We start from the raw sequence: 22,550 nt of genomic DNA on the forward strand, positions 1-22,550 counted from the left end.
TGGTGCTTTGCTCAACTGATCTGATCATGGCCAATGAAGTTCTCTGAGATTCTTTGGAAGTGAACAGATGTCAGTAGACTAGAGTGCGATGAGATATAGACCAGCAGAGGAGAGGTGATGGCTGTGTAGGCCTCCTGGGTACTGACTGTTCTGAGTGCTGAAGGCAATGGGGCAGGAAAGCTCTCTTCTGTAGCAGAGGGGCTGAGGGGTGAAGAAATGAGAGGCTCGGGCCAAAGGGATGGATGCTTCAGCCGGTAAAGGTAGCTGACACCAAGCCTCACAACCCAAGTTTGTTGCCCAAGACCCATGTGGTAGAAGGAAAGAAATGCCTCCAGTAAGTTGTCCTCTGACTTCCACACCTGTGTGCCTCTGAGGACCCACCCCCTCCCACGTAATAAATATAAATAAGTAAATAGTAAAAATAAGCTTGTCACCTGTGTCGAGAATGGCAGCTGGGTCAGAGATGGCTGGATTTTAGCTGCTCTTCAATTTGGCTGGTATGGGTGCGAAGCCTGGCAGGTCCCAGGAGACGGCTCCCGCCATGGTCCTCAGGTTCTAGCCAGTTTTCTCAGTCTATTGCTGCACCTGTCCCATGCCCACAGCTGGTTCCAGGCATTTAAGATAGTTGGTGGTAATTGTCGATATGTCTTTCTGGGAGTTGAGTATGTGTCTTGTAATTAGGGGGCGTTTAGAATTCTGTGATCAGGTTTTTGCATTGTTTTTTTCTCCTCACTTTTTCTTTTTTTGCACCGTTCCTCAGGGAACAACGATGAGAAAGACCTAAAGAAGTGTCACAAACACAGTGTTAGGAATGAGCCCGGCAGTGATTTTCAACCTTCCAGACAGATGCACAGAGATGCATCTGAGGACTGGGGATAGAGAATTTTCTTTTTACTAGTCTGAAAGTTCAGGTTTTAGAACTGGGCTGTTTCTCCCCCACCCCAATCTTCTGCTGGTTTGAGAGATTTATATTTTTTCTTCTAATAAAATGGCCTGCCATTTAGAGCCTTATGTATTTGCATGTGAGAAGAACATATTCATTTAGCTCATCTGTCCCTAGGGCTTTGTTCCTTTCCTTAAGGACCAGGGCCCGGCACCCTTGTGAAGTTAGGCTGGTGCTTTTCTGCCTCTTCTGAATCATTTAGACTTTATCTTTAATATGTATTCAGATGCTGATCTTTTCAAAAATTCAGAAAGGGCTTTTGCCTTTCCCAGCACCATTCCTGGCATCTCAGAATGCCGAATGAAGCACTCCCAGCTAAAGTGAGAGTCCCCAGTTCTGCGTGGAATGTTCTTATGCTCTGTGCCATAGTTGGCGGTGACTGTTGATCATGCTTTCTGGGTGTTTCCCATGTGTCTTTTAATCAGGACTTGTAGAACTCTGTGGCCAAGACTTTTAATATTCTTCCTCCTCTTACTCTCATTTAGAGGGAGCAATGGAAAAAACACAAAGAGTTGGACTTGGTGCTAATCGTTACAAATGCCTAGGTCGGCAAGTCTTTATGAGACACCGGTGTCAAGGCTACGAGAGGCTATCTCATGGCATGCCAACATGTAACCTCAGTGTTTCTCCCTGGCAACAAAAGCAGTTTCTCCGCCATATAAACCAGCCTTATTGGGGTGGAGGGAACATACAGTTACATCTGAGACTATTTCATCAGTGTCTAGAAGTAACAAATGAGTCCAAGACCCCAAATGTGCATTTGGTTGGGGATCCCATCCTCCAGCGCTGTGGCAGCCAGACACGTTTCCGTGCAGGTGGGCCTGACCTCACCTGCTTCTGGCTGCAGGGGACCTGGACTGCTGCAACCAGAATTACCATCCCTGCTGCTGCAAGGCTAAAGCTGATGAGCCAACTTCTCCATCTGAAGAGGGACCATCCTCTGGCCAGCCCTCGTGGCTGGCCTTGTACCCTCTTCCTCTTTCCTGCCTCTCGCCCCTCCCTCTACCCCACCCACAAGGATGGAAGCTATCCTCTTCTGTGTTGGTATATTTTTAAAGAAAGTAGCCCTTCCTAAAACAGGAGTTGTGAGCCGGTCTGCCAATGCCAGGAAAACAGCTTTCTCGGCACGGCAGGTTTTGGATATCTGGAGTGACGGAGTTGGCATTGTTTGTAGAAGGTTAAGTAAGATTAATGAGGAAAGAGAGGAAAGCCCTAAAAGGATCAGCCTTTCCAATCAATGAGAGAATGCATTTAACGTGGGCTCCACCTGCAGTTTCTTTGGCGTGTGTGTCCTGATGCCAATTTGAAAGGTTTTGCCTTTAATGCTTGTAAGTAACCTACCAAGAAAGACCAGTGTGTGCTGGGGGTCTAGCCGTGCCCGATTTAAGCCTTATCCTGCAGCCCATGTATTGATCAGGAGGCATTTGTAGAAGATGGAGGCGTGTTTTAATAAGAGCCGGAGAGCAGGCGCTCTCCTCCTTATTCCCAGGACTTTAAATTATGAATTGCCACTTCAGCATCTTATTCGGCAGAGGAGAGAAGAGGGTGGGCAGTTTCACCGCGATAGAGTAATAGACACAAAATGAGAAGGTTAGGGTCTACCGAGTGACCCAGTCACGGAACCTGAGAGGCTCTCCAGAGTGGTGCTGAAGGAACTTTGGAAAAAGCAAAAAAGCAGGTTTGCTTTTAGCTTTTCAGGGAGTTGTGTGCTGAAGACCATGTAACTCCCATTTTTGGGGGGCGGGGATGGGGATTGATAGGAGGCCAGTGTCGTGGAGCTGGTTTGCGATCACCTGAAGATGAGCCCCTGCTTTCTGCTTCCTGCTGGACATTTGAATAGCAGGCTTGACGAAGCCACTTAACTCCTTCCAATTACAGGGGCCAACTGGGCATACATAAGAGGGGTGGGGGTGGCTTTCTGGTGTGCGAGCAGGTTCACGGGCCAGTGTCGTAATCAGATTCCAGAAACTGAACTTGCGGAAAGTTTGTGCTAGCCTTGTGGATTTTCATTTCAGATGTTGTCAACTCAAGGGCATTTGGGCCAATCAATATCTGCCTGTCTTCTCGCACATAGAAAGTTGGCTATTAGAAAAGAGAGGCTTACAGCAGGCTCAGCCAATACCATTAGCCCTAGCCTAAGGGCAGTTCTGTCCATGTGCCCGGATAGGCACCTGCCCCCTCCCCTCCCCCACCATTAGAGAGGCCACTTGGGATGTCATTTGGACAGAGCGGGCAAAGAGCACTTCTTTCTTCTTTCTCTTTTTTACACCCAGACTCCCCCAAAATCAATAAATCTGTTCTTTGCTTATTTTCAGAACTTTACTTCAATATAAGCAAGGACTTCCCTTCCAGCAACAAACTCCAGTAACACCATGTCAGGCTTATGTGTGTGTGTGTTTGCTTTTTCTGTTCCAATTTGAAAAATAATTGGAAATAATATCTGATTGATGTTCTCACCCCCTTCTTTCTTTTTAGCTAAAAGATTTCCTAGATGAAAGACCTTGATCCATTGCCTTTCAGGATTCAGGACTTGGTTTTCTGTTCCAGGCAGTCTTTTCTGTTCCGAATGGTTTCGTGAAATGGAGGAGGTGAGCTATTGTTCTCCTAAGCGGAGGGAACTCTGTGCAAATTGGCTCCTTGTCTGCTGCGCCAATTGCGAGTTCCTGATGTTTTCTTTGAGATTGTGTCTTTTAGGGGAACAAGAAGAGCTCTCGGGCTCAGACAAAATCCCGAAGCAGTTAGGATACCAGGAGAGGAAGGAAGAATAGTGAATTGGTTAGTGAGCGTTCAGACTGTCTCCTGGTAGGGTTTAAACTTTTGCTCAGATTGGCATGCTATTTCTCTCTGCCATTGTTCCTTTCTTTCGTTGCCTTAGTTTTTGCTCTTGTTAGAAGGAAATAATGCAGTGAGATTGGTGTGGACTGTTGCAAAGGCCTAAGGAAAATGGGAAGGGGAGGCGCTCTCAGTCATTCTAGGGGGGACACTAAGCCAAATTGGATCCAGCTGTTGGTACAAAAAGGTGCAACCAGGGCTGTGTTAGTGCCAGGGTTATGTAATAAAAAGAGATGTAAAGTCTTTGGAACTCAAAAGAGAACTACAGGAAGAAACAATTGGACCCAGGCAGAGATCAAACTTTGAGAAAGGCTAAAGTACCAGCAACATACCCAAGAAAGGATAAATGCGATCTCAGAAACAGGGACAGGGGGGATTAATGTGTAGTTCTGTGATCTAAAAATCCAGCCTTTTCTAGAGTTACCCAATACAGAATCAGTGTGTCTCTGCGGGAAATAGCATCAGAATTTAGTATTCCTCACAAAGAGTGGAGAAGCAAGGAATCCAAGCGGGCATGCCAGTCCAAGCCAGCCCCCTCTAAAACCACTCATTCTCAGGCGGAAAGAGTGTCCTCTGAGGTAAAGACATCTGTTGGCAGACAGCAGGAAAGATGGGGAATTCCCTTCCGTTCCTGAGAGAGCACAGTGTTCAGCTCTTTCTCTAAATGCGACTCAGGATGGCTTCCTCCCTGACAGTTGCTGCGGAGATAGTATAGTCTGGCTTCCTGGCACACAGTCTCTCTTTTTGTCATTGTGATTAGCAAGGGTAATTTTCTGGCATGGTTCCGGAATGGTCCATAAGGGGTTTTCATGTCTGAAAGCAGAGGAGAGCTCAAGGTGAGATGTCCTGCCACAGCAGAGAAGACAGAGTTTGACTGTGAAAACGAGAACTGTAGCCTTAGAGCGTCGGGTTGGGAACCAGGACTGCCTGGGCCCGGGGGCAGGCCTGGCAAGGTTGTTCTCAACTCTGCCACCTAGGGCCTGGCCAATGAGGCCCACAGGGCCTAGAGGACTAGAAGACACTGCTCTTCTGGACAAAGCTTTTACTCCTTGGGGGCCGGGCTAAGCAGAAGTCTGCTTTGGTTGAGACTATGGGTCTTTCTGTTGAGGTTGCCATTGTCTCATGCAATCTAATTGCACAGGTGCCTAGCTCTCTGACAAAGCAGCAAGTGGCTTGTGGGCGGAGATGTCTCATTGGCAAGAGTACACTTGCTGCTCGAGCATGACAAACGAGTCCCGATTTCAGGACGCTTATGAGAAGCTGGATATGGCTGCATGTGTGCCTGTCACCTCAGGGTGATTGTCAGGAGTAGAGAAAGGAGGATCACTGAGCTTACTGGCCACCAACCCAGTCCTGGGACTTCGTGAGCCATCTCCAGAAGATATGGTAGACAGTGACAGAACAGGACAACTGATGTCCTTCTCTGGTCTTCTGGTGAGCTCATGGACATGTGTGCTTGCAGACACACATATCTGTGCAACTGATACCCCCCCCCCCCGTGCCTTTTGCATATCCAGAACCTTTCAGAATGCCACCAGGCAGAGGTGTCACTCACATACATAAAGCCAAGTAACTCACTGAACAATGGACTTTCCCTATAGAGGAAGCAGAGCGCTGATTCACACCCTGCTGGGAAAATGGAGTACAATGCACAGCAGGATGTGAACCTCTTACTCTGTGAACATTAAGTGGTGCTCCTCTGTTGCTGTCCTAGCTCCAAGCCTGGAATTATGGACCACAGTCCGAACTCCTCCCCAGCATTTCCTCTGGCGTAGGAAGGGGATAAAACTTAGGCTGGTCTGATTCCAGCTGGGATTGGACTTTGAGATACAGCCTGGCTAGAAAAAGTAGATCACTGGGATTGGGATGGGACTTGAAGTCTCTTAGTCCAGACCTGGACCTTCTTCCTCTTTGCTCTCTTCTTCCCTAGTGTCCATGCAATGGGACCAACAGCTTCATGTTCCTGTTGCTATGCCTTTCCTGCCTCCACAGATAGCATCCATTCTTTCTGATTCCGACTTAAGCAATTTATTCCAACTGAAGTTGGAATCACCCCATCTCCACCCCTTAAACAGCTTGCCAGGCGTTTGGTCTAAGCAAGGACAGAAGCAACTAACAGAACATTCAGTTCTGTTTTGGTTGGTGGTACCCAGAGTTTTGGTGATGAGACATTCTAGAGATTCTGAAGAGGACTCACGTTCCAAGTATTATTCCTGAAGGAAGAGACTTCTGTGGCACAGAGGACGAAGAATTCTGCTGCTAACGTGTGATCTTTCCTCCGCAACCCAGAGAGCCAGGGCATTCAGGGTATTACGGCCTTCGAAAACCATGCCATCTCTAAACAATGTGAACAGGGGTCTGTTCAGTATAATATTTAGAGAACTCCTTCCTCTGGGGACACACACACACACACACACACACACACACACACACACACACACTTGTTCATGTGACTCTTTGCAGATAAAACATATACCAATTAGTAATTTTTCAATTCTTCTTGCAATGCTTTATATCCATGAAGACATGAAAACATGTTACTCGAATCTCCACCAGTGTGCTTAGAGGCGCCCTAGCTTGTGAGCAATGTGGACTGCCTTGCAACAGTCGTGTTACTGAATTCTTACTACTTGAGGCATCTGGACAGCCACTATGGCGTCTAGACGACACAACCGGAAGCTGAGAGCAGATAGTTTTGGGTCTCACCTCTTTCTTACGGTTAGATTGTTTTGCGAATTAAGTTCTCTGAAAGTCTACTTCTCCTTCTCTGGTATCTGAAGCTGGGCCACGAAACTAAAAGGTTTTTAAGTTTAAAAACAGAATCCCATCTGAGATGCCTACAGAAGTCAGTTTCTAGTCAACCCCCAGGAGCTGTGTGGAGTGGCTCTATTTACATCCTCGTTCTCCTCAACACTCCTTTCCTAGTAAGTGCAGCTCCTTTCTCATTCTAAACCCATCTCAGATTCTGATTGTTAGATGGCATCCCCTTTCCCTCATTCTGTACCTGGAAAACCCCTGATCTCTAATGGTCAATCAGGGTTTACCACTTGAGCAGCCTCAGGGCTGCCCAGAAATGAGTTCCTGGTCCCCATTAGACCTGCAGAATCCTGCTTAGAGTTTGGACCAGAGGTTTCAAAAGGACGTATACTTTCTCTCAGGTATGTGCACATGCACATATGGTGGTATACACGCAAAGGCCTGGAGTTGAGGTCAGGTATCTTTATTGTTCTCCATTTTATATATTGCGGTGGGGCCTCTCGCTGATTTGGCCAGGCTGACTAGCCACTTCTTCCTGGAACCCCTGTCTCTGCCTCCCAACACACTGGAATCCCAGGAGGGTCACTGCATGCCAGACTTTTCTCTGGGTTGTGATCACTTGGGCTCTGGTCCTCATGCTTGAGAGGCAAGCTCTTCTCCTACCGGGACACAGGAAAACATTTCTAACAAAAAAATCCTATGAGTCTCTCCTTTTATGCTGTGCTAGGGTTTGAGCCCAGGGCTTCCTTCACACCAGTCAAGTACTCTACCACCGATCCACACCGCCAGTTTGGTTCCACCTTTTAAAATGTAAAGATATGTAGGCTGTAGGCGTTTGTTCATTTGCACCAAGATGGAATTTTGTGTGACATGCTTGTCCTGTGCTCTCGAGTCAGACTCAGCAGAGAGACGGCACCAGTAACAGAGCCTGGGAGGAAGGCTTGGCAAAGTGCACAGAAGAAGCAAGACAGGAGCACAAGCGAGCAATTTTTTGCTCTAACGTTGTAACAACCACCCCTGCTTTGGGCACCATGGTGTCCATGCTGTCCAAATCTTGGATGCTTTCTCTGAAAGATCTGTTTCACTCTGAGATAGCTGTAGCGCTGCAGTGAGAAGGGACAGTAAGCCCCTGTGCAGCGTGCTCTGTGCACCAATTGCATTGATGATTGTCTTTTCTCAGCATCAGGGTGTTGCTCCATGCAGCTGGCTGGCTTTCTTCAGGCTCGCCGTCTTCCCATTCTCTTTCTTGTGTTTGTGCTTAGTTCTTGGCCCCTTTGTACATTTGTGTGTACCTATGTGTAGCACTGTCACCGCGTAGGACAGTTCCATCACGGGGACCTCTTGACACCTCATGAAATAAAATATTTAAGCATTTTTGTTGTGTTCTTGTGATTTGTCACTATTTAGAGAGTTGGGTTTTTTTCTCTTCCAATGAACAAGGAAACAAAGCTGTATTTCACACTTCAACAGTTGCCCTCCAGCTGCCTCCCCGATTGCCCGTGAATTCCCATTTGGCTCTTCAGATGGGAAACAGGGATCCAAACTCAGGAAGAACTTACATTTTGTTTACTCTGTGCCAACCTTCCCTTCTGCTGCTCACCTTCCTGAGAGTTTTAGAGTGACAGCAACTCTCCCTCATCCCTTCAGCATAGTCCTCCTCGCCATATCCCTTATCCCTTCAGCATAGTCCTCTTCACCGTATCCCTCATCCCTTCAGCATAGTCCTCCTCACCATATCCGTCATCCCCTCAGCATAGTCCTCCTCACCGTATCCCTCATCCCCTCAGCATAGTCCTCCTCACCGTATCCCTCATCCCTTCAGCATAGTCCTCCTCACCGTATCCCTCATCCCTTCAGCATAGTCCTCCTCACCATACCCGTCATCCCTTCAACATAGTCCTCCTCGCCATATCCCTCATCCCTTCAGCATAGTCCTCCTCGCCATATCCCTCATCCCTTCAGCATAGTCCTCCTCACCGTATCCCTCATCCCTTCAGCATAGTCCTCCTCACCATATCCCTCATCCCTTCAGCATAGTCCTCCTCACCATATCCCTCATCCCTTCAGCATAGTCCTCCTCACCGTATCCCTCATCCCTTCAGCATAGTCCTCCTCACCGTATCCCTCATCCCTTCAGCATAGTCCTCCTCACCATATCTGTCATCCCTTCAGCATAGTCCTCCTCACCGTATCCCTCATCCCTTCAGCATAGTCCTCCTCGCCATATCCCTCATCCCTTCAGCATAGTCCTCCTCACCGTATCCCTCATCCCTTCAGCATAGTCCTCCTCACCATATCTGTCATCCCTTCAGCATAGTCCTCACCATATCCCTCATCCCTTCAGCATAGTCCTCCTCACCATATCCGTCATCCCCTCAGCATAGTCCTCCTCACCGTATCCCTCATCCCCTCAGCATAGTCCTCCTCACCGTATCCCTCATCCCTTCAGCATAGTCCTCCTCACCGTATCCCTCATCCCTTCAGCATAGTCCTCCTCACCATACCTGTCATCCCTTCAACATAGTCCTCCTCGCCATATCCCTCATCCCTTCAGCATAGTCCTCCTCACCATATCCGTCATCCCCTCAGCATAGTCCTCCTCACCGTATCCCTCATCCCCTCAGCATAGTCCTCCTCACCGTATCCCTCATCCCTTCAGCATAGTCCTCCTCACCGTATCCCTCATCCCTTCAGCATAGTCCTCCTCACCATACCCGTCATCCCTTCAACATAGTCCTCCTCGCCATATCCCTCATCCCTTCAGCATAGTCCTCCTCGCCATATCCCTCATCCCTTCAGCATAGTCCTCCTCACCGTATCCCTCATCCCTTCAGCATAGTCCTCCTCACCGTATCCCTCATCCCCTCAGCATAGTCCTACTCCTCATATCCCTCATCCCTTCAACATAGTCCTCCTCACCGTATCCCTCATCCCTTCAGCATAGTCCTCCTCCCCATATCCCTCATCCCTTCAGCATAGTCCTCCTCACCATATCCCTCATCCCTTCAGCATAGTCCTCCTCACCGTATCCCTCATCCCTTCAGCATAGTCCTCCTCACCATATCCGTCATCCCTTCAACATAGTCCTCCTCACCATATCCGTCATCCCTTCAGCATAGTCCTCCTCACCATATCCGTCATCCCTTCAACATAGTCCTCCTCACCATATCCGTCATCCCTTCAGCATAGTCCTCCTCACCATATCCCTCATCCCTTCAGCATAGTCCTCCTCCTCATATCCCTCATCCCTTCAGCATAGTCCTCCTCACCGTATCCCTCATTCTTTCAGCATAGTCCTCCTCACCATATCCCTCATCCCTTCAGCATAGTCCTCCTCACCGTATCCCTCATCCCTTCAGCATAGTCCTCCTCGCCATATCCCTCATCCCTTCAGCATAGTCCTCCTCGCCATATCCCTCATCCCTTCAGCATAGTCCTCCTCACCATATCCCTCATCCCTTCAGCATAGTCCTCCTCACCATATCCCTCATCCCTTCAGCATAGTCCTCCTCCTCATATCTCTCATCCCTTCAGCATAGTCCTCCTCTGTGTCTTAATTTGGCAGCTGTTTTCTCACACTTATTTTGACGTGCAGTGATGATGGAATAAAAGCCAAAACTCTTTGCAAACTTGATTTTTCCTTTGCTTGCATGGTCCATAAGATGATTTTTAGATAAAACCATCCCTAGCTCATCTTTTCAGAGCAGAAAATCATTAGAAAGAGAATGAATGCCATCGTGAAGATCGGGGCACCTGCGGTAGGAATCAGGCTGTTCTGCCCTGAAACTTCCTGCTCAGTGTCCTGTAGTTACCTGGCCCACTCAAATCTCTGCTCCACAACCAGTCTCTGGGTCTTCACTCACAGTCTTCTTACTTCAGGTGGATTGTCCATACCTTCTACATTGTCGGTATGAAACTCAGTTTGTGTGCGTACAAGGAGAGCTTTGATGACCGTTTGCTGTCCTTCTCAGACATTGTCAACGCTAAGGATTTCCTATGGGCCAAGTATTTGTTGGTTGTTGAAGACACAGAAATAAACACATCAAAACTTGACTGCCTCCTGGAGTTCTGTGCCCATTGTTGCTCCACAGGGAGTCCATCTTGACAAATGATGGGGAAAGGAGGAAGTGTGGGCCTTCAGTCAGTCATCTTTGACATTTAGGCTGTAGGAGCCCAGCTGAAAAGAGAAATGTACTTGAGGCAGGAGTGATGCAGCGTGAGTGAGGCCCAGGCTTAAGAGGCAACATGGAATACTGAGGCTGGGGTGTGGATGAGAGTCTGAGGGAGTAGGCAGAGCAGGAAGATGTGGAGAGGCCAGCTTCTTGTAGGCCACATGATCTATAGATACCATCTTGTCTAATATGGTGAGTCCTGGGTTGTACGTCTCTGTAGGAGTCTGGGTCTCCTGCATAGAGGGCTCTGAGTTCTAGGAAGACGCATCTGGAGCCAGGATGTCATGTGTCTCCTTCCGTGTGGTGAGGCCCCATCAGATCAGAAGCCTCCCAGCTCCATGTACAAGGGACTCATACCAGGCACCCTTGGCTTCCCACTGGGAGCCCAGACAAATCACTCTGGGGAATAAGGGGATCAGGTTGGCTAGTTTCTCAACTTCTTTCCAGAGTAAAGATCCTATTATCCCGTGGCTTTTCTCAACAAGCTGAGAACCGCAACAGCAGGTTCTTTTATTGCAACCCTCTGTTTTATGCGGAAGCTGTGGATGGTGGAATCCACCAACGGGCTTGGAGTCTGTCATCCTGACAAAGTCAGAGATCTGATCACAGTTTTGTAGGATTTGCTCAAATAATAATTAATTTGTCACTGAGGTAGGACTGGGGTTCACGTCCATAGGAAATCTGAATGGAGTCCCAAGGTGTATGCCAGGTATTATCTCAGATCCCCTCAGCTTGTTCCACCTGTTTCCTCTGGGCTGGACATTTCTTCAGGTAGGATGACATTCACAATGAAGAGTCACTTTCACATGTCCTCTGAGAGAACCCCACGCTTCTTACAAGATGGCTCCTGAGCTGAGCTTCGCAGGCTCAGCCCAGCTCTGTGGCTGGTATCGCTGTAGTCTGTCCTCTGGGATTCCACCAACTCTCAAACCAAGTCTGGAGAAAATGGTCTATATGACTCTGGACCTCTCCTGTCACTGTTTCACGGGGACTTTTATCCTCTTATTACATATCTGTACTTTAAAATATGCCTGTGCAGTAGGGTGTGTGTGTGTGTATGTGTTTGTGTGTATTTGAGTGTGTATTTATGTGTATGTGTGTATGTATGTGTGTATGTCTCTGTGTATGTATGTGTGTGTATGTGTTTGTATATGTGTGTTTATGTGTGTATTTATATGTGTGTATGTGTATATTTGTGTATTTGTGTGTGTATTGTGTGTGTGGTAGGCTGGAGGTTAACTCCAGATGTTATTAATTTAAAGTCATCCACATTTTTTTTCTTTTTTTTAAATGGTATATTAAGATATATATACATATATGTATGTATATATATTTTTAATATATGAATATTTCCAGGTAGTGATGGTATACACCTTTAATCCCAGCACTTGGGAGGCAATGGCAGGTAGATCTCTTATGAGCTCGAGGCCAACCTGGTCTACAAATTAAGTTCCAGCACGGGCTACACAAAGAAACCCTGCCTCAAACCATAAAAAAAAAATATCAATGCAAGAATTTTTTTTTCTTTTGAGACAAGGTTTCTCACTGATCTGGAACTCACGTCTTAGACTAGTCTGGCTGGCCACTGGACTACTTTAGCCACACTGCGATTACAAATGCGTGTCATCACGTCCCATTTTTATATGGGTTCTGGGACTCTAGCTCAGGTCCTCATGTCTATGTTTTGCTGGTTGCTGACAGTCAGCTGAGCAATGTCGTAGGCTGCGTGGCATGTGAAGAAGAGGGGAGCTGGCAGCTTTACAGAAGGCTGTGCTGCCCTCTCAAGGTTCTTCAGTGTCTAATTTTCAGCAATCTGAACCACTGTAGTTGGAGAGGCTGACATGACTTAATGGCGCACTATGACCAAGGTCCTGTTCCCTCTGGCGCCCTTCCCAAAACTCTTGTTGGACCACTATCTGCAGTTTGTAGCGATTGCTTTTGGATAGATGTGTTGTCTAATTAGTCTTGTGATGTTCATCATGGTATGAATCTATTTCAGACACCAGTGACGTGTTTGCTGTGTTCCCAAAAGACTCACAGCCCTTCTGAGTTGACACATCTGTATCACATCTGTACAGAGAGGATTCAGAAACACTGGTGTCATCTAGGACGCATGGGGATGCGGGGAGTGATAGGCAACTCTTGAATCCTACTAAATCGAGAACCTAATTGTCTGGTGAGGGTTTGCACCACAGATGTGACAACTCGGGGTCTTGTCTGGATTGTTGCATCATAAGGAGAAGGAATGGGATGCATAAGGGGCAGGGGCAGGCTACATTCCTCAGGCAGTCAAACACCTGAGAGCAGCCAGGTGGTTCCAACTCCCATCTCGGGGCATGGTGCATGGTGATGCTCCTGACCCTGACCCGTGACTTCTGTTTTTCTTAGTCTATCAGCTGCAACTTCACTATGCCCCCAGATTCTTCATTTCCCACTATGTTTTGCATCTCTGCCATCTGCAGCAACGTGAGGAGAATGTATGTCTCTCAGGGTATAACTCCGTGGGGAAGAGAAGAAGCCGCTGATGTTGAAGTTAGCTGGGTTTGTGGATGGACCAGATTCGGAACTTCCTGTGGTGCTTCCTGGGCCTCTGGAGTGCCATGGTTGTGCTAGGACCTTGCGTCTGACTCTCTGGGTGCCTTCCCTCTGACTCCGGCTTTGGCTGGGTTATCTTTCCAGTGCAGCTTCTACCATCTACCAGTCCCTTTACAATGTACCAGGGCAGTGTTTGTGAATGCGCTGCATTTCTCATCCTAATGTTCAGGCACACCCATTACAGAGTGCTTAGAAATAAAGAGAAGCACACAACTCATGACCCACGCATGCATTTCATTTCTATATCCCTCTAATATCTTGGGTGTGTATTTTTTTAATATTTATTTATTTATTTTTGGTTTTTCAAGACAGGGTTTCTCTGTGGCTTTGGAGCCTGTCCTGGAACAAGCTCTTGTAGACCAGGCTGATATCGAACTCACAGAGATCTGCCTGCCTCTGCCTCCCAAGTGCTGGGATTAAAGGCGTGCGCCACCACCGCCCGGCTTGGGTGTGTATTTTTGCTAATACATTTGGGAGAGTTTTCTATGTATCATCTAACACCCTCCTTAGATATCCCTGCTCTGCTCCTTTCTTGTCTTTGCCATCACCTGGGATCATTTCCTCCTCTGCACCCTCCTCACTGCCTGCTCTCGGGTGTGCTCTGCCCCGACCAGTGCCTACAGCCCTTGCCCCAGCATCCCTTGGCACCCAGGGGCTCCTGCTCTGGGCACCAGCTACTGGGTTTGGGTCTCTCCCTTGGGTCTTAGTCACAGCTGACCCACAGTGGGTTCTTTGACTTTGTTCAAACTTCGGAGCTCAGGCTCTGTGCTTCTCTGTCTCCCTGTGACTAGTCATGCCTGACACTGGGCTACCAAAAAAGCTCTTTAGCTGACTGTGAGCACGGACAAACACTCAGTTCATGCCAGACAAAGTTCTTCCTTCGTGGCGGTGGCCATTGCAGCCCCTACCCTTGATGCTTTCCTGGTCCAAAAGAAAAGCTACTGCAATTCTTGATCTTTGACCTGAGAAAGTTGATCTCAGACTTTGTTAAACGTGATGCCCTCCAGACCTGGTCGCAGGAATGCAGGAGCAGACGCTCCAAGATTCTTGCCACTCTGAACCATTTTTTTCTCTTTCAGTTTTTGTTGTTAAGGGTTTCTCTAATCGACACACTTTAATTACAGGAAAGGAAACTGAAGCCAGGAAAGATTGGGCTGTCAATTAGCTGACTTCAAGCCTGTTGCTCTTCCTGCCACTCTGTTCCGTGTCACTAAGTGTGGCTGAGCCATTCTTTTTAATGTGCATAGCCTTCAACTCAAAGGCTTCTGGGGACGTCAGCCCTGATCTTGGGACTCTTGTTTTTTTACTGTTCTCTCTCGGTGTCTCTGTCTCTATGTTTCTCTCTCTGTCTCTCTCTGTCTCTCTCTCTCTCTCTCTCTCTCTCTCTCTCTCTCTCTGTGTGTGTGTGTGTGTGTGTGTGTGTGTGTGTGCAGGGTGGGTTTTTGGGTGTGTGGTCTTTGTGGGGAAAGACCTTTCTGCAGCTGTGTAGCAACTTTATAGAAATCCATGTGTCAGGGGTTAGTGCTCCTAACATAGGGGCCACACCTGCACCCATACTTTTTTATGATCAGACCCAATGAAAATCTCCTAGTTATAAAGATGCTGCCTCAGAATAATAATAAAAAAACTAATAAATAATTTGTTGTAACCTCAGGGTATCACATTACCACATTACTTATTATGGAACTAGGGTACCATTTAAATTGCTTATTTACAGCATTAAAATAAATAGTGGATTGGGCAATTTGCAAAGCAGAGGATGTGTTTCCCATCACACCCCTCCCCTCTCCTGCTGTCTCATCCCCCAGTCGCAGCAGACCCTCATTCTCTGCTGGCTCAGGGTTCTTTTCCCACTGCAATAACTCCATTATGCTGTTAAAGTTCAGGGTGTGTGGAGAGCCCGATCCCCGAAGGCATTTGCCGGTCTTGGTTTTTTATCTTGTCTAATCCCCGTGGCCCCCTGTCTGTGCTAACATGTGACTGCAAACATTCTATAGGATCTACCAGTTAGTTGTTCCTTGAAGGCCACTGGCCTCTGTCCCTCTTAAGGCCACTCATCTGGCCCCTCTCAGATCTCTGAGGTAGGGGGGCAGCAGGCAACGCAGAAGAAGAAATATCAAGCACATTAGATCAAATGGTAGCCTGGACCCCTAGGTGAGGAACAGAGCAGGGTTAGGGGCGTTGGAGCAGGCTCTGTCCTTCCTTGGATCACTCAGGGCTTGGACCTCAGTCTGTGAAGTGCCCCCCGCTTAAGCTCCACTAATTGGGTAGGATTGCTGCCATCTGATGAGTCATAATTAGGATAAGGCGGCTCTAGTAGGAGCCTTCTTATCGGGTGAGGGTCAGGGACTAATGACTAGCGAGAGAAGGTGAGGGTTTTTGTTGATGCCTGTAGTCTCTGTTGGGGGAAAAAAAAACCCAAACCCAGTCCTGCACGTTTCTTCCAGAGGCACCAAATCTTCCCCTCATTTGCTTCAGTGACCTCTCAAGTGCATCCTCGCCCCGAGGGCTCCGGGGCCGTCCGGCAACTGTTAAGCCCCTTGGGTTGGAAATCTTCTCCCACGTTTGCCCTTAACACCAGCCGCAGCACCATTAGCCCCAGCTGTACTGGAGCTCATTAGAGGCGATCGATGGGGGAGCAGGATAAAGAATGCCGCTGCCCTCCCAGCTCCCTTCCTGCAGATTTCCAGGCGTTCCCACGCGCTGCCTCCCATCAGTCACGCAAAACAAGGGCTTCTTTAGAAAACAAAGGCAAAGCGGGCCCGCGTCCGGGAAGTTCATATTTCTCTGCTTGGTTTCAGGTCTCAAAGAAATGTCACTGTGATATGGAAAGCACACTGCTCTACCTTCATGGCTTCTGAGCCTGGAAGGAGAGAATAAGAATGTTTCTTAATGCAAGCACGAGAGGGTCCGTCCTCCCTGTGTCGAGGAATCACGGTTATAGATCCCGGGCGCAGGGCCGAGGAGTGGCGAACTTTAAGAAGCTGCTGACCCCAGCAAGCACAGGGTGGAGGGTGGAGGTCCCGGTCTGGCCAGAAGGTGCTGCTGTAGAGCTTGCTAACTTCTGCCTCCAGGGACGCGAGAAACCAGAAGAGCCTCAGGGACAAGGCTGGAGCCTCCTCTCCCTGGACTTCTACACTTGAGCAACTTTGAGAAGAACTGAGCCGAGTTGTACCTGGGATGCTTTGGCTGTGATCAGTGGCCTTCAGGGCCTAGCACAGCAGTGGCCTCCTCTCCTATGTGTGGAGATAACAGTGGGTGCTGAGTTTCCTCTCCTGTCCTCTCCCTGACCTTGATCCCTGTCCCCCTTCTCAGCTAGGTTGGTGTATTTGTCTGCTCTCTGTTTCTTTGTCCCACAGTTATCACATCTGTCATCCTTTACCACGCAGATTCGGTGGGTGGGACCGGGAAAAGGAGAAGGTAGTAAAGACTCAAGGTTGGAGTGGAGGCTACCCTAGCTCATGCAGTGGAAACTATAGAACACTCTATCCACATTTTCTGCGCATAGCACTGTGTGAATGGAAGAGCCAACCTGAGTGTCTCATCTGGTCAAGGATGGAGAGGTTCTCAGGAACCTTTCTGGGAAAGACCCTTCAGACTGTATTGTTTCTCCTGAGCCAAGAAGGTGCTATCCAGGAGACCAAGCAGAACATATCTGGACATGACCAGCCACCTGCCACCCCAGCCACTAATCACCAGCCCCCACCAGCCACCTTCCACCCCAGTCATCAGCCACCAGACCCTACCAGCCACCAGTAACCACAGCCATTAGTCACCAGCCCCCACCAGCCACCTTAGGCATCAATCACTAGCACCTAGCAGCCACCAGCCACCCCAGCCATCAGCCACCACAGCCACCAATTACCCCAGCCACCAATTGCCTAGTAATCAGCTACCAGCCACTCCAGCTACCAGCCGTCTAAGCTACCCCAGCCATCAGCCACCAGCAACCAGTCAGACAAAGAGCAAGAAGTCTTCATCTGGAAGTGTGGGGTTCCCAAGCACTCAGAAGAGGCCCGAGAAGGGACTGGGTTTGCTTCTTATGAATTGTGCTGCAAGCTAACCACACGTTTGGAGAAACTTCCCCTCTCATCCTTATCTTGTACCTGAAATGTTTGTTTAGAATTAAACCCAACTCAAGGATAGGAGAAATATAAGACTTTCTTTGCAGTGACACAACTTATCATGAGACAGTTTTGTGGACTCTGAAACCTCCTATGTAAAAAGGATTAGAAAATTCCCGAACATTTCTAGTTCCTATTCTTCATTTTTAAATTTTTCTTAAAAATTTTAAGATTTATTTCATTTCTTTTTTTGTTTATTTATTTATTTTTTAATTTTTTTTAAAATTTATTTATTTATTAAGGATTTCTGCCTCCTCCCTGCAACCGCCTCCCATTTCCCTCCCCCTCCCCCCATCAAGTCACCCTCCCTCATCTGCTTGAAGAGCAATCAGGGTTCCCTGACCTATGGGAAGCCCAAGGACCGCCCACCTCTATCCAGGTCTCCTAAGGTGAGCTCCAAACTGCCTAGGCTCCCCCAAAGCCAGTACGTGCAGTAGGATCAAAAATCCACTGCGATTGTTCCTGAGTTCTCATTTCTAAGTATGTCTTTGTCTGTGTGCCTGTGAGTGTACTGTATGTGCACCTGAGTGCAGTTGCTCACAGAGGCCAGAAGAGGGAGCTGGACTTACAGGTGATTGTGAGCTGCTTGACATGGGTGAAAGAAACAAGCTTCGATCTCCTAGACCAGCAAGAGCTGTTAGCTGATGAGCCTTCTCCCCAGCCCTTCCATCAAGGTCAAGGGAGACTTTGAACCTATGAAACGAGAATAGTTTTTTTTTGTGCTCTTGTTGAGACCAGGTCTAATGTAGCCCAGACAGGCCTTAAATTCACTATGTTTTCAAGATTGGCTTTGAATTTTTAATACGCAGCTTCAACCCCCAACCTGCTAGGATGATAAGGATTTGGACAGGTATTTCTTGTAACTGGATATAAGAAAACTCTCAACAAGCTCAAAGAATTCAGACGTTAAAACTGCCGTGTGGGCAGTTGATTATAGAGCACTAGTTTAGGGAGACAGAAAATAAAAGTGAGAAGTTACAGAAGACCAGAGGAAAGAGATTAATGAATAAAATGGTAAAAGGGAAAAATTGTGAGCTCGGAGGGCAAGGCAGGAAACATATGCACAATGGCCATCCCCAAAGAAGAGCATGTAGTGCAGGGAGCCAGCTGGAGCTATCACTGGGGGACATGAAGGAATCCTGTGTCACCAAACAAAATCAGGCCAGCAAGGTGCTTCAGTGGGTAAGAGCATTTGCACCAAGCCTGATGACTTAAGTTTGTTCTGGGAGCCCCACAGGGTAGAAAGAGAAAACGGACGCCTGTAGCTTGTCCTGTAACTTCTACATGCTTATCAGAGATATATGCAGTTACATACATGCACACAGCAAATTTAAAAAAAATGAACATAAAATATCATGGAATTGAATTTCAAAGACTAATGCATTTAAAAATTACTTACAGTTTTGTTTTTGTACACATGGTCATTGAGTGCCTGTTAGCCACTGTGACTTCCTGGCCATGAGGGGCTGTAGTCTGGAAGAGTGAGCTAAAATTTGGCCTCAAATTTATTCTGGCCAGAGTATTTTATCACAGTAACAAAGCAAAGGCAGAAACATTTCTGTGATAAGCCTGTGTGGCCTTTAAGCCATTGGGACTGTTTTGTAGGAGGAATGCGGAAGAGTTTTGTACACGGAATGGACAAGCCTTTAAGGTCTGAACACAGAGCTTACTGTGCTGCTCAAATGGAAGCCTGGAAGTAAAGACTGCTGAGAGAGACATGTGGACAGTGGACGCCTGGCTCACGAGGTTTTGCTGAGAGAAATGTGGACAGTGGACACCTGCCTCACGAGGTTTCAGAGATGAGAAAGGACTCTGTCAGGATCTGGACTAGGGCCTTTCGTGTGGTATTGTTTTGTCAAGAATCTGGCATCATTCTGCCTGTTTCCTGATATCCAGAGTGAAGTTGCATGGAGAGATGATGGACTGATTAGCAGGACGCCATCCAAGTTGATGCTGGAGAGGCTGCTGTAATTGAGAGGGCAATTGGCACCACTGTGGAGAAGTTGCCTGGGCTGCAGTGAGAGAATGGGACAAGTGCCCTGAGGGTAAAACTCCATTCACCAGAGGATCGACTGTGTAATGATCCAAATTTATTCAAAGGAAAAAGCAAAAGCCTAAACTAAAGGAGTTCATTGCCCCGACTCCCAAAAAACATTTCCCTAGGGTCAGCACACAGAAACGGAGGTAGCTGTGGTCCAAGCAGGCCAGGCTACATTTTGAGCTAGCAGCAGAACTTGGCAGTGCTGTGTCAGCCACATGGAACTGGTTCTGGAAGCATGAATGATGTAAGATTTAGGGGGTCCAGGAAGGCATCAGAAGTCAGGGATGGTGTGGCAGGGTTGGAGCTCTTGCAGAGAGGGACTGAGAGACTGTTCTGTGAGGTTGGGAAGGTGAAACCTCAGTTACAGTGGAGACCCTGGAGTATTGGTGACGTCAGAACTAGGAGTCATGGGCTAAGGAGAGCTGCTTGTGGAGTGCTGCTCATTGGAGGAGATGCTGTGTGCACAGGCGGCAGGGTGGAGGGTGGGGTTACCCAACTGTGTTTGATCCTAGCTGTTTATATTTCAAACTCTGGATGCTGGACAGGACGCTCTAAGATTTGTTGTTTGTTCTGCTGGATTTGGAGGGGATGGTTTTGGTCTCATATGTGATCCATGTCTTCCTTTTTTGGAATCAGAACATTTACTTTATGCTGTTAGATATTGAAAGTATGAGACTTGATATGCTTTTTTATTTTTAGGAGCTCACATTGGATTTTTAAAATGTTTAATTTCTTAAAGATTATGGGGCGTTTTAAATTTGGGTTGTATTTAACATTATGAGACAAACATACAGCCTTGGGGAAAGGGTGTGAAAGTTATAGTTATGTGCACATGTGTGTCAAGTTGACCGGGGTGGGATTGCGATGGTTGGTTATGTTATGGTTGTTGATTTGATACAATGTAGAATCACCCAGAAAGAGCCTCTAAATGAGGGATTGTCTAGATCATATTAGCCTGTCTGTGGGGGGTTATCTTAACTACATTCATCGAAGTGAGAAGATAGCATCCCCTAGTCAGAGACTCCTGAACTTCTAAGAGTGGAGGAAGTGAGCTGAGCACTGGTGTCAATGCATTCCCTCCCTCTGTCCTCGGCTGTGGAATGACCAGTTGCTTCAAGCTCCTGCCTCTTGACTTCTCTCCACCGTGATGGGCTGGAGCATGGAGCTAAAACAAAACTCTTTCTTCTCTAAGCTGATTTGTCAGGGTATTCTTTTACCGCAGGAAATAAAACTAAGACAACTGAAAGGTAAGTTTAGTCATTTTTAAACTAAACAAAGGTAAGGAAAAGTTTAAAAAAGTACCTAGGCACGGTGGCATATATCTGTAATATCAGAGCCAAAGAGTCCAAAACAGGAGGTCAGTCTTGGCTATATAGGAAATATAATAACATTATATATAATATAATAAATAAAATAAGAGATTGGATAAAGACATATGTGGATAAACAAAAAAATAACCTAGAAAGTGGAGTATTCATATTAAATTAGAGTTTAAGTAGTTTCAAGTGTTTTGCTTTTGTATTGGTAAAAAGCAGAAATCATAAATTTGTATGAATCATAAACTTTTATGTGGAAATTATAATTATTAGAATATAAAATGTATAACCAAATGAAAGATAAGAGAAAAAACCACAATGTCATAATTACGAGTGAGTTTAACGTGAAACATTGCACAGGACAAGTCGGAAAACAGCAGGGAGAGTAAAAACAGGCCATATGTAAAGAGCACCAACTTGGAGTTTAACAAGGGTTAATGGGCTTCGCATCAATCATCAAAGGAGGGCAGTGTCTGCCGTCTATCTGTAGGGACTGATGACTGAAGGAAAAAGTCTTAGTTATAAAGAAACATGGGCCAACTGCACAGACCACAGTCATAGCTCTCATGAAATCACAAGTTTTAGCAATACTTAAAGGCTAATATTATATTCATCCAGTGAACACTGATAAAAGGGACCATGTCTGAAGCTTCAGAATTCTTAAAAAAATGAGACTATATGAAGATTAAGGGAACATGTTCACTGTCCATTTAGGAACAAATGAATCACATTAAGTATGGTTGCTAAATATTTACAGTTACGCCTATAGATTGTTGCTGCTCTCAGCTGTGGCTTCCGGCATTTCTTTCTGTAAGGGTAGCGGAAGTAAAGTCAATGAAGAGCCTCATAACTGGTCAGAAGACTCAGAATAGTGTCAACGGAATGCTCAGCCCTAAATGAGGCATTTGCAGCTACCACGTCCAGGCTCCCGAAACAGCGCAGAAGCTGGGGTAGGAAGAATGGAAGATCCTGGACATGGTTTGGCCATGGCGCTCAGGAGCTCACTACACCTGTGGTCACTGCAAAAGAGGAAACCGTCCATTCTTCCATTGAAGGGCATCTAGGTTGTTTCCAGGTTCTGGCTATTACAAACAATGCTGCTATGAACATAGTTGAGCATATACTTTTGTTGTATGATAGGGCCTCTCTTGGGTATATTCCCAAGAGTGGTATTGCTTTGGATGCTCACCTTATTAGAACTGGATAGAGGTGGGTGGTCCTTGGGCTTCCCACAGGTCAGGGAACCCTGATTGCTCTTCAAGCTGATGAGGGAGGGGGACTTGATCGGGGGAGGGGGAGGGAAATGGGAGGCGGTGGCGGGGAGGAGGCAGAAATCCTTAAATAAATAAATAAAATACAAAAAACAACCAAAACAGAAGAGGAAACCAAGATTGATAAGCACTTCAGCAGGCAGCACTAACTGGACTCAGTGGTTTCCAACAAAAGAGAGGATGTGAAAGGGGGATGGGGACGTGTTAGAATGTGGGGGAGCAGTGGAGAGGGAAGTTGGGGGGTGGCTGTAGTCAAGAGACATTGTGTACATGTGTGACATTGTCAAGGAGTAGACAAAGGTTATTTTAAAAGATAATTATGTTTACTATTAAGCAAGAGTGAGAAGCAATGTTACACTCCTTCCTCCAAATACACTTTTAAGTTCATGATGATAAAAACCGAAGACAGGAGTTTCAAGATTATTAATAAACTGTGAGAGCAATGAAAGAGAGCTTTATGAATTTGAATGTTGAAAACAGTGAACTAGATATTATTCAA

At 46.9% G+C, this 22,550-nt stretch overlaps 1 long non-coding RNA gene across 1 annotated transcript; it reads left to right on the forward strand.

Moving 5' to 3' along the window:
* The first annotated feature begins 3,302 nt into the window (after positions 1 to 3,302).
* On the forward strand, positions 3,303 to 21,612 carry LOC142850988 (uncharacterized). The gene is made up of 3 exons (XR_012910727.1): positions 3,303 to 3,328; positions 3,419 to 3,531; positions 21,601 to 21,612. It is a non-coding gene; the product is annotated as an uncharacterized LOC142850988 (long non-coding RNA).
* Positions 21,613 to 22,550: the final 938 nt, after the last annotated feature.

Source organism: Microtus pennsylvanicus, chromosome 5 (assembly GCF_037038515.1).
Source record: "Microtus pennsylvanicus isolate mMicPen1 chromosome 5, mMicPen1.hap1, whole genome shotgun sequence".
Lineage (NCBI taxonomy): Eukaryota > Metazoa > Chordata > Mammalia > Rodentia > Cricetidae > Microtus > Microtus pennsylvanicus.